The following is a 12,057-nucleotide window of genomic DNA, read 5'->3' as shown; positions in this document are numbered from 1 at the left end:
ATACCCGATAGCTTCGATCACATGTGTGGTATTAAGTGCAGGCCACTATGTGTAAGAGATGGTTTTGATCACAAGTGTGGTACTATGTGAAGGCCAGTTTGTGAAGAAGGTAGCTTTGACTACAAGGGTGGTACTATGTGCAGGCGACCGGGAATCTGTTATTATTTTGATGTGTTCAACAGGAAATGACTAGGTGCAATTGAATTTGACTATATGATGAATAAGTGCAAGTACTTGTGTGTAAACTTATGAGCAATTTGCTCGATATGTGATCGAACTTTGGTAAGATTGATATGGAGTAAGTGTTACAATGAAAGTTACTACAAAGAAAACATGAAAGAGTGAAATTTAGTAATAAAATAGTTTTGGACAGCAGCAGTTGTGTGACTTTGAAAAATGACCAAAATGGTGGAAATTGAATTAGAGGTTGAATAAGATATGAAATTAAATCTTATTGAGTCTATTTTCATATAAAGGAAATGGTGTAAGCAAAAGAATTTCATATTATGAGATATTTGAATTTTTGTGAGACAGAGTCTGAATGATTTCAGAATCCCCTATTCTAATTTGGGAAAATCATGAAAACTTGTACAAAAATAATTATGGGTTATAGTTTATAAGCTTAAAATCCTTAATGAGTCTATTTTCAAAATAAATAAACAAGAGCATCATCTAAATCCCTTATAAGGAGAAAATTAATTTTTAGGGAAGAGGGGTCGGAACTGTTGGACAACAAAACAGAGGTGAATTTAAAGAAGAAACTGTACTTATTGGCTAAACAAAAAATTCAGAAATTTTTATGATAAGAATATATGCGAGTCTAGTTTCTGGAAAAATTAGCAGATCTTAATTTGGAGTTTCGTAGCTCCGGATATAAATAATTTAGTGACTGTAACTCGAATAGACAGGTTGTTTTGAACTTGAGTAAATAGTGGATCTATGTGTAGTTATGATTGTATTATTTTGAAAACATATTTTAAGGATTTATAAAAGCATGTTAATAATTTGTTTATTATTTACATACCTACTTACTAAGCTATATGCTTGCTTCCCTCTCTTTTCCCTTGTATTATAGTGTCACTAAGCTAGCTCGGGGTACGGAGATCGTCGGAGATCCATCAATACTATCATCATTCTTTTGGTATTTTAAAATTCATATTTTGATTTGGCCTAAAATGTTGGCCTTTAATATTTGTTATATGTCATAATTGATTTGGCCTAAAATGTTGGCCTTTAATATTTGATAACTCATTTTGTATAAGGCCATCGATGTTGGCTAATATTAGTTAAGTTAAATGTTATGATGATGCATTTTGTGAGAGGCATAAGTTGGTTGAATGAGTGTGTAATGACTAAGTATGGAAAATGTGGCATGTGAATGGTTGTGTGAAGGACACGGCCTTGGACACGGGTATATACCCCTATTTTCAAGAAATTTTTCAATGTTCTTCAAAGTTCTCAGTTTAGTCCCGGACCGCTTCCATAGTATACTTGGGGCCTCAAAGATCCATATCAGGTACTTAGTGATGAAAATTTAATAGTTGAATTTGGATGTAAAATTTATGTCTCGATTTTATACGATTGCATGTGTATGTTTTGGTAATGCCTCGTACCCTGTTTCAGCGTCGAACACGGGTAAGGGGTGTTACAACACGAGCATGTGACTTGGCCGTGTGATCTTAAATTTATGCTAATGTCATAAACAAAGAGTTACATGGCCTGGGGACATGGGCGTGTCAAGGGCACACGGGCATGTCCTTGTATCCACACGGGCGTGTGACCCTGTTTTATGAAAAATTTCTTGAATTTCACAGTTTAATCTTGAATCACTCCCGATATATGCTTTAGGCCTTGTAGGCCCGTATTAGGGACGATGTGCATGTGTATATACAATTTTGTGTTCAAAAGAAATTTTATGGCTCGGTTCTGTATGTATGTTTATGTTTTAGCCGAGTAATGTCTGGTGTTCAACAAACCCCAGCCCCAGTCAATCCTCTGTAACTTCCTGTTGTGTCAAAAGCTAATCCGAATCAGTTGAAAAAGCCTCCAGTCGATAAAATTAGAAAATATAGGGTCGAAGAGTCCCAAGCTACCACTAGTGATGATGTTGATACAGCTGAGTTCTGGTTAGAAAATACAATACAAGTATTTGATGAATTGTCATTAAATCCTGACAAATGCATAAAATATGTCATTTCACTTTTGAGAGATACGACGTATAACTGGTGGAAGACTTTGATATCAGTGGTTCTGAGAGAGCAAGTCACCTTGGATTTCTTTCAAGCTGAATTCTGAAAGAAATACATCAGTCAGAGATTTATCGACCAGAAACGTAAAGAGTTTCTTGAGCTTAAACAATGTCGTATGTTTGTTACAGAATACGAGCGAGAATTTGTGAGACTAAGTCAGTATGCTAGAGAATGTGCTTCGACTAAATCTATAATGTGCAAGAGATTTGAGGATGTCTTGAATGAGGATATCAGTTTGTTAGTCGAGATTCTTGAGATCACAGAATTCGTTGTGCTTGTTGAACGAGTATGTAAAGCTGAAGAGCTCGGGAAAGAGAAAAGAAAAGCTGATTCAAAAGCTAGAGAAGTGTGAGAGAGATCATCGAGCAAGCCATTTCAATCTGCATCAAAGAAGTTTAGAGATGATTTTAACCGTTCAAAGGCTAAGTGGGACATGTGAGTAGAGATCGTATGAGATCGCATTCGAGTTTCAGAGCTCTAGCTACATCTATTGCCAATATTGGAAATGTTTAATCTGATCAACATGAGTGCAAACAATGTGGTGAAAGAGATCCCAGCAATTGTAGAATGTATGATCAAGCTTGTTTCAAATGTGGATCCTTAGACCATTTCATCCGCAATTGTCCAGAATCTGTCGAGCAAGAGATTGTGCAAAATCTAAGGCCAAGTGGCAATGGATCTCGTGGTAGACCTCCCAGAAATACGAGAAATGTGAGTGGTAGTTAGAGGGTAACAAAACACACTACTATTAGATCCGAGGCTCGTGCACCTGCCAGAGCCTATGCCATTAAGCTTGTGAGGAAGCTTTGTCTCCAGACGTGATTACGGGTATTTTCACTCTTTAGATATTTTTGTGATTGCTTTGATAGATCCTGGATCAATGTATTCTTATATATGCATGAATTTAGTGAATGTAAGACTTTGCCTGTAGAGTCTACTGAATTCGTAATTAAAGTATCAAACCCACTAGGTAATAGTCTCCTAGTTGACAAAGTATGCAAGAATTGTCCGTTAATGTTTCAAGACATTTGTTTTCCATCTGATGTTGATCGTGATTTTGTGTGATAAGTTTTAAATATTTATATTGAATCATTCTTGAAACTAACTATTATCACGATGAAGGCAAGTGTACCTATCAAACAGTAGTATAGTTTTAGCAAGACTGGATTGTCGAACCCAAAGGAACTAAAAGTATTAATAATGACTGTCTTTTTATTATCTAGCCTAAGAATAATGGGGTTTGTTTTAACTAACTAATTAAATAAACCAAGAATTCACAGGAAATAGAATTGGGGAATTACTTTTGGAAAACTCGATTGGTTGAGACAATACCTAAGGAAAAATCCACCTAGACTTCACTTGTTATTTGACTCTAAATCGGACGATTTATTCATTTGACTTGATCCGTAGAAATCCCTAAGTTATATTATTATCCCTCTTGAGACTAACAACGTCTAATCCTAGGTTTAATAATTGAAATCTCTTTCAAATTAACTCCCTAGGGTTGCATTAACTCGATCTATGGATCCCCTTATTAGGTTTCACCCTAATCTGGCAAAATCTTGTCACCCTATCTCTAGGCGCGCAACCAACTCCGCTTAATTATGAAAAATGTACTCTTAGACAGGGTCTATTCCTCCCATGAATAAGAGCTTAACTTGAATCAATATCATGGAATATCAAAACAAGAATTAAGAACACATAATTAAGAAAAAGTCAAATATTTATCATGCAATTCAGAAAAATAATAACGAGAATTGTCTTAGGTTTCATTCCCCTTAGGTATTTAGGGGCTTTAGTTCGTAACAAAAAAGGAAAACATCTCAGAAGAATAATTAATACAAAACATAAAGAAAACTCAAAACTCCTGAAGGGAAATTGAGGGGAGATCTTCAGTCTTGATAATGAATCCAGCTTCTGAGATGGATCAATCGACTTTCCTTGAGCAGTTCCCTGCCTCCTTTTCTGTGTGTCCCTTTTCCTCCTCCTCTAGGGTGTATTTATAGGCTTTGGAATGCCTAAGAACCCTCAAAATTAGCCTTTTCCAAATTAGACTAAACTTGGGCTTGGCAGGGACACGCCCGTGTGAGTTGTGCTTCGATTTTACCAAATTGACACGGCCGTGTGGTCTGCCCATGTGAGGATGTCTAGGCCATGTTGATTTCATACGTTGGCCCATTTTCTCCGTTTTTGGCCCGTTTCTCATTCCTTTCACTCTCATATGCTCACTTAAGTATAAAACATGAAATTAAGGCAATATAAGCATCGAATTCACCAATTTTAAGGAAAATTCATCCATTAAATGTGCTATGCATGGGATAAAAATATGTATGAATTACAGTTTATCAAATACCCCCACACTTAAGCATTTGCTTGTCCTCAAGAAAAATTCTCAACTCATAATCAAAATAAATTCTTCTCAACTTATAATTTCTATCGATAATATCTCAAAATAATCCATAGGTAATCATACATTGAAAATTCAACTGAAAGAACATCAAAGTTTCAAACATTCCAAGTTGAGAATTTTATCATGAAAACATAGGTGTCTCCCCTCGTCTAAGTAATTACCTTTAATTCAAAATGTCACAGAGTTTCACATCCTCACTAAAGATTCACTCAAATCACTCGAGGTGTTTAAAGATAATAAATGAAGCACTCAATAGTCAATAATGAAGAGTCATTACCATAGGCTTGCATGAAAATCAAATCTCCATAACTATAAATTGAGATGAAGCATCAATCAAAAGGTCTTTATAGGGTTGTAATGTGGCTTTGGTTAAAGGGTGTGGTCACTAGCTGAATGAAAGGGTTAGAATCGAGATTGAATTGAAAAATTGCCTAACTAGAAAAATGACTAGTCAACAATTGCGTATAACAGAGCTTTTTCTCAGAATATGGAATTTAACTTCTTTAGCTCAGAATATCACTACTACTAATATGTATACAATTTTTTTTTAAGAATAAGTCAAATTACAAAATAGAATAAAACATAGCTAAGCAATTGTTCCAACTCAAATCTCGACAAAAATAAGGATCAAATTAATTTAGGAAATTTCAATAGTAATAAGTTATGGGTTAATATTGAGGGTAAATCAATGAATGGGTTGTTAGGCTCAAGGGGGTTCACTAAGGGTTAATTATGAAGGTAGGCTTTTATGGAGTGAGTGGGTTAAACCTAAGTGCCTTTCTCATTTTGACATATCAAATCAAATGGTGTGGTCTTGACATGCATAATCAAGCAAGTTCTAGAATAACAGTTCAATACTGACGCACTCATAATGAAAGTGAGCATGAAAGAATTAATAGATGCTCTTGAAGGCTCAAGATCTCACAAAAATTATGGATTTTTTATGTTTAAACTTGTGGATTCCAACTCAAGATAATACCTAAACTTGGGGGAACAACCAAGAAGTTTTTAACTCTTCAAAAATCAACTTATCATGCTTGATTCCCTAATGTCTTAAAGTTTAAACCCTCAATGCATAAATGCCTATGTTTTAATTCAAGATATATCAATAAAAGTCATAAATCAATCAAAATTTATCCTAAACATGATATGAGAGCTTTTCAAGAGAACAAGGCAATCATTCAAGGATTTTTTCTGATAGTGAAATGAATACCCCCCCACACTTAAGATGTACATTGCCCTCAATGTACAAAGATAGATATGTAGAAAAGACTATAAATATAAGGAAGGGAGAGAAGTGAAACTTCCTGAGTGATGAGTGAATTTTCTTGAACTGGAGTTTTGGAGAATAATCGGCGTGAGGGTAGAGGAGGATACTCCGGTAGGGGTAGAGGTTCATTAGTCCATAAGTCCTACACCAATAGAATATTATATCTAAAGTTGGCTGTGGTTGTGGTCGAACAGGACATGGCAGTCGTGGAGAGCCTTTCCCGGTGGAGTTTTTTTTAGTTCCTATGTGATGATGAGCTGAGGAGCTCTTTATGACTGTGATAAAATCAGGAACTCTTTAAGAGGTATACTGAAGCATAATTACTCGTAATGGAATAGCCAAAGAATAAAAATCATAAAAACTCAAGATAAAATAGTATTAAAAGGAAATAAAAAAATATAATTTCAAAATATAAAGATAATAATAAATTAAATAATAGGTGTTTATAGAGAAATTGGGGCACATGGCCGTAGGGCACGCCCGTCTGCTCTAAGATTAGTCCATGCGTTTCATAATTTATCGAAATTAGGCGCATTGGTGTACACAGCCATGTTGCACAGCCGTGCCGTTCTCCTTTCGCTTCTCCCACGGCCCTGTATGCAGGCGCACGCTCGTGTTAAATTGACAGGTTTACCAACGGTTTCAAAACACGAGCGTGTTGATACCCGTGTTATTCTGGCAGTTTCGCCCACGGCCATGTCACACGGCTATGGCTACATATCGCATCCCGTGTTGGGAAAAAAAATTTTGCCCTGTTTTCACACGGCCGTGTTGCATCTCGTGGTATGTGCACGACCTACGGCACGCCCGTGTGCCTGATCGTGTGGTTCTGAAAAGCCTGTGTTCAATGATTTGGTTAGTATGTTAGATTTTTTTAAAAAAAACTAAAATTTAAAGAAAGTAATATTGTTAGTGCTCGGGTTGCCACCCGAGAAGTGATTATTTAAAGTCTAAGCTAGACTTTACCGTTGTAGGGTTTGAGGCGATGTCCATTTACTTTGAAAGTACCTTGCGATGGGTGACTTATTTCTACAGTGCCGTATGGGAAAACTGTTTTGACTACGAACGGACTTGACCATCGTGATTTAAGCTTCCCAGGGAACAATTTGAGTCTCGAGTTATATAATAGTACACGATCTCCGATTTCAAATTGTTTATTTTGTTTTAACCGAGCATCATGGCATCATTTCATTGCTTCCTTGTATAGTCTTGAATTTTCATATGCATAGGTTCACCATTCGTCTAACTCGTTCAACTGCATCAACCTATTTTCACCTGCAAGTTTGGGATCAAAGTTTAGAAATTTTATAGCCCAGAATACTTTGTGTTCTAACTCAAATGGTAGATGACAACTTTTTCCATAAACGAGTTTGTATGGTGATGTTCCTATGGGGGTTTTAAAAGCAGTTCTATAGGCCCATAATGGGTCATCTACTTTCATTGTCCAATCTTTCCTATTTAATCCTACCGTCTTTTCTAGGATACGTTTAAGTTCTCGATTTGCCACTTCGACTTGGCCACTAGTTTGAGGGTGGTAAGGGGTATCTGTTCGGTGGTAAACTCCATATTTCTTGAGGGTCTTTTCAAATTGGGCGTTACAGAAATGAGTCCCCCTATCGCTGATGATTAATCTAGGTGTTCCAAATTGAGAGAAAAGTTTTTTAAAGAAACGTACCACTACTCTAGCATCATTTGTAGGCAGAGCCTGGGCTTCAACCCATTTAGACATATAATCGACAGCTACTAAGATGTATTTATTTCCAAATGAACTAGGGAATGGACCCCTGAAGTCGATACCCCAAACATCAAATATTTCACATGAAAGCTTATATGTTTGAGGCATTTCATCACGGTTAGAGATATTACCTGTCCTTTGGCATTTGTCACAAGAAATAACATACCTGTTGGCATCTTTGAATAAGGTGGGCCAATAAAAACCTGATTCAATTATTTTATGTGCGATCTTATTTCCACCGTAATGTCCTCCAGCTGGTCTTGAGTGGCAGTGTTCCAAGATTTTTAATGCTTTTGTTCTTGTAACGCATCGCCGAATGACTTGATTTGCACATATACGGAAAAGAAAAGGATCTTTCCAAAAGTAGTTTTTCACATCAATAAAGAATTGTTTCTTTTGCTGATGTGTCAACCCTTTTGGGATAACGTTAGCGGCTAAAAAATTCGTGATGTCTGCAAACCAGGGTACCTCCAAGTCAGAAATAGAAAAAAATTGTTCTTCAAGGAACGAATCATTTATTTCCACTTCATCTAGCTCTTTAGTACTTGAATATTCAAGCCTGGATAAATGATCAGCTGCGAGATTTTATGCTCCTTTCTTATCTTGAATTTCCAAGTTGAATTCCTGCAATAACAAAATCCATCGAATGAGTCGAGGTTTTGCATCAGTCTTAGTTAACAGGTAACGAAGGGCAGAATGGTCAGTAAAAATGAAAACTTTAGACAATATTAGATATGGCCTAAATTTATCGAATGCAAAAACCACAGCTAACAATTCTTTCTCCGTGGTGGTGTAGTTCTCCTGTGCGGCTGTCAAAGTTTTGCTAGCATAATAAATAGGTTGAAAGTGCTTGTCCCTTCGCTGTCCCAAAACTGTACCTACTGTAAAGTCACTCGCATCACACATTAGTTCAAAAGGTAAACTCCAATCAGGTGCTATTATAATTGGAGCATTAATCAATTTATCCATTAGAGTATTAGATGCTTCTAAACCTTCCTGATCAAAATTAAAGAGCGTATCTTTTTCTAGTAATTTGCTCAAAGGCTTAGCTAATTTTGAAAAATCTTTAATGAATCTTCCATAAAACCCAGCATGTCCTAAAAAACTTCTAATAGCCTTAACCAAACTAGGAGGAGGTAATTTTTCAATGATTTTGACGTTAGATTTATCAACCTCATTCCCTTTACTAGAAATTTTATGTCCTAGCACAATACCTTCTTGAACCATAAAATGACATTTTTCCTAGTTAAGTACAGGGTTCGTTTCCTCACATCTTATTAGAACTCATTTTAAATTTTTAAGGAAAAGATGAAAAGAGTTACTGAATACCGAGAAATCATCCATAAATACCTCCACGATATCTTCTACGGGCTCGTCAAATATGGCCATCATGCAGCACTGGAACGTAGCATGAGCATTACATAATCCAAAAGGCATTCTTTGATAAGCAAATGTACCGTATGGACATGTGAATGTCATTTTTTCTTGATCTTCAAGAGCTATTGGGATTCGAAAATAGCCAGATAGTCCGTCCAAGAAGCAGTAGTACATGTGCCCTGATAGTCTTTCCAACATTTGGTCAATGAATGGCAAGGGGAAGTGATCTTTTCTCGTGGCATAATTTAGCTTCCTATAGTCAATGCAAACTCTCCAGCCTGTGACTGCCCTAGTTGGAATTAGTTCATTCTTGTCATTGGCTACCACAATCATGCCTCCTTTTTTAGGAACAACCTGCACTGGGCTTACCCAAGAACTATCAGAAATAGGATAAATAATTCCAGCATCTAGAAGTTTAATTACCTCAGCTTTAACAATTTCCTTCATGTTGGGGTTCAGTCATCTTTGAGCTTGCACAACTGGTTTATATTCATCTTCCATTAAAATTTTGTGGGTTGATAAACCGTAAAATATACATATTTTGACCCCATGTTTAATGCATTTTATGGATGATTTCTCATTAGAATTGGTGAATTCGATGCTCCTAATGCTTTAATTTCATGTTTTATACTTAGGAGAGCATAGGAGAGTGGCCAAAAACAGAAAAAATGGGCCAAAGTAAGAAATCAACACGGCCTGGACCTCTTCACATGGGCAGACCACACGACCGTGTCAATCTGGCAGAATTGAAGCATGATTCACACAGGTATAGCACACGCCTGTGCTATTTTAATAGGCTCGAACACGGCCTGAAGTAATCACACACGGGCGTGTCACACAGACGTGTCCCTGCCGAGCCCAAGTTGAGTCCAATTCGAAAAAGGGCACTTTTGAGGGCTTATAGGCATTCCAAAGCCTATAAATACACCTTAGAAGAGGAGAAAAAGGAAAAGGAGAAGAGGGGGTAAGGAATTACTCCAAGGAAGCCGATTGATCCATCTCGGAAGCCAGGATTCATCATCAAGACTGAAGATCTCTCCTCAATTTCCCTTCAAGAGTTTTGGGTTTTCTTTATGTTTTGTATTCTTTATTCTTCTGAGATGTTTTCTTATTTAGTTATGAAATAAAACCCCTAAATACCTAAGGGGAATGAAACCTAAGACGAATCTTGTTATTATTTTCTGAATCGTATGATAAATATTTAACTTGTTCTTAATTATGTGTTCTTAATTCTTGTTTTGATATCCCAGGATACATATTCAAGACATGCTCTTATTCAGAGGAGGAATAGACCCTGCCTAAGACTACTTTTTTCATAATTAAGCAGATTTGATTGCGCGCCTAGAAATAGGGTGACAAGATTTCGCCGGATTAGAGTGAAACCTAATAAGGGGATCCATAGATCGAGTTAATGCAGCCCTAGAGTGTTAATTAGAGAAAACTCTCGGTTATTCAATCTAGGGATTAGACGTTATTAGTCTTGAATAGGAATAATAACATAACTTAAGGATCTCTACGGAACAAGTTGAATGAATAAATCATCCGATTCGGAGCCAGAATAACATGTAAAGTCTAGGTGGATTTTTCTTTAGGTATTGTCTTCATTCAACCGATTTTCCGAAAAGTAATTCCCCAATTCTTTTCTCTGTGAGTTCTTAGTTTAGATAATAAGTTAATTAAAACAAAATCTCTTTATTCTTAGGCTAGATAATAAAAAGATAGTCATTACTAGTACTTTTAGTTCCTTTGGGTTCGACAATCTGGTCTAGCTAAAACTATACTATTGTTCGATAGGTACACTTGCCTACATCGCGATAATAGTTAGTCTAAGAACGAATAATTATAAATATTTAAAACCTATGACGAAACCTCGCGATCACGTTTTTGGTGCCATTCCCGGGGAACTAAAATATTAGGAACACTCAATTTTTATTACTTTAGCCATTTATTTTTCTTGCAATTTAATTTAATTTAATTATTATTTATTAACTTCCTTTTTCCTTCTCTTGGCAGGTTTTCATAGTTTATGACTAGAAGAAACCCGTCGGGACCATTACTGTTTGACGAAGAAATCGATCACACAGTTCGTAGAAACCAAAGAGAAATAAGGCGGAGCTTAAGATACAAGGAGAATGAGCAAGAAGACAATACTCAACCCCCAACCGAAGAGATGGCTGAAAACCAAGGCAATCAGCTACCTCCTGCAATTGTGGCTAATCAAAATCCTGCTCCACGTACTATGTATGATTATGCTAAACTTTCTTTAATAGGAAATGAGTCAAGTATAGTTAGACTTGCTATTGCTGCGAATAATTTTGAGCTGAAACCTAACACAATTCAGATGATACAGTAGTTTGTTCAGTTTGATGGTTTGCAGGATGAGGATCCCAACACTCACTTGGCGAATTTTCTGGAGTTTTGCGACACTTTCAAAATTAATGACATTTCTGATGATGCCATTCGCCTTTGGTTATTCGCTTTTTCACTGAGAAACAAAGCTAAACAGTGGTTGAACTCGTTACCACGAGGGTCCATTACTACTTGGGAACAAATGATCGAAAAATTTCTACTAAAATATTTTCTGCCGGCTAAAATAGCTAAGTTAAGTAATGATATCTCTTCTTTTGTACAGATGGACTTAGAAACACTTTACGATGCATGAGAGAGATACAAGGATCTATTGCGAAGGTGCCCTCACCATGGGTTACCTCTATAGCTGCAAGTTCAAACGTTTTACAATGGTGTGAATCCCTCAACAAGACAGATGATTAACGTAGCTGCTGGAGAAACCATCAACAACAAAACACATGAAGAGGCTTATGAATTCATTGAAGAAATATCACTAAATAATTATCAGTGGCAAGTCATGAGGACTAAGCCAACAAAAACAGTTGGCGTTTATAATGTCGACTCAGTTACTATGCCATCAAATTAGGTAGAACTTCTCAATAAAAAGATTGATGGTTTACTTGGTTCTACATAGATACATCTAGTAATGAGGTGTGACTCAAGTGGA

General features: G+C 36.5%; 1 non-coding gene across 1 annotated transcript; it reads right to left on the bottom strand.

The window, feature by feature from the left end:
- Positions 1-11,640: 11,640 nt before the first annotated feature.
- Positions 11,641-11,747, bottom strand: LOC128291142 (small nucleolar RNA R71). Its single transcript, XR_008280918.1, has one exon. It is a non-coding gene; the product is annotated as a small nucleolar RNA R71 (small nucleolar RNA).
- Positions 11,748-12,057: the final 310 nt, after the last annotated feature.

This window comes from Gossypium arboreum, chromosome 3 (assembly GCF_025698485.1).
Source record: "Gossypium arboreum isolate Shixiya-1 chromosome 3, ASM2569848v2, whole genome shotgun sequence".
Taxonomy (NCBI): domain Eukaryota; kingdom Viridiplantae; phylum Streptophyta; class Magnoliopsida; order Malvales; family Malvaceae; genus Gossypium; species Gossypium arboreum.
This window is presented reverse-complemented; position numbering and strand designations above follow the sequence as displayed.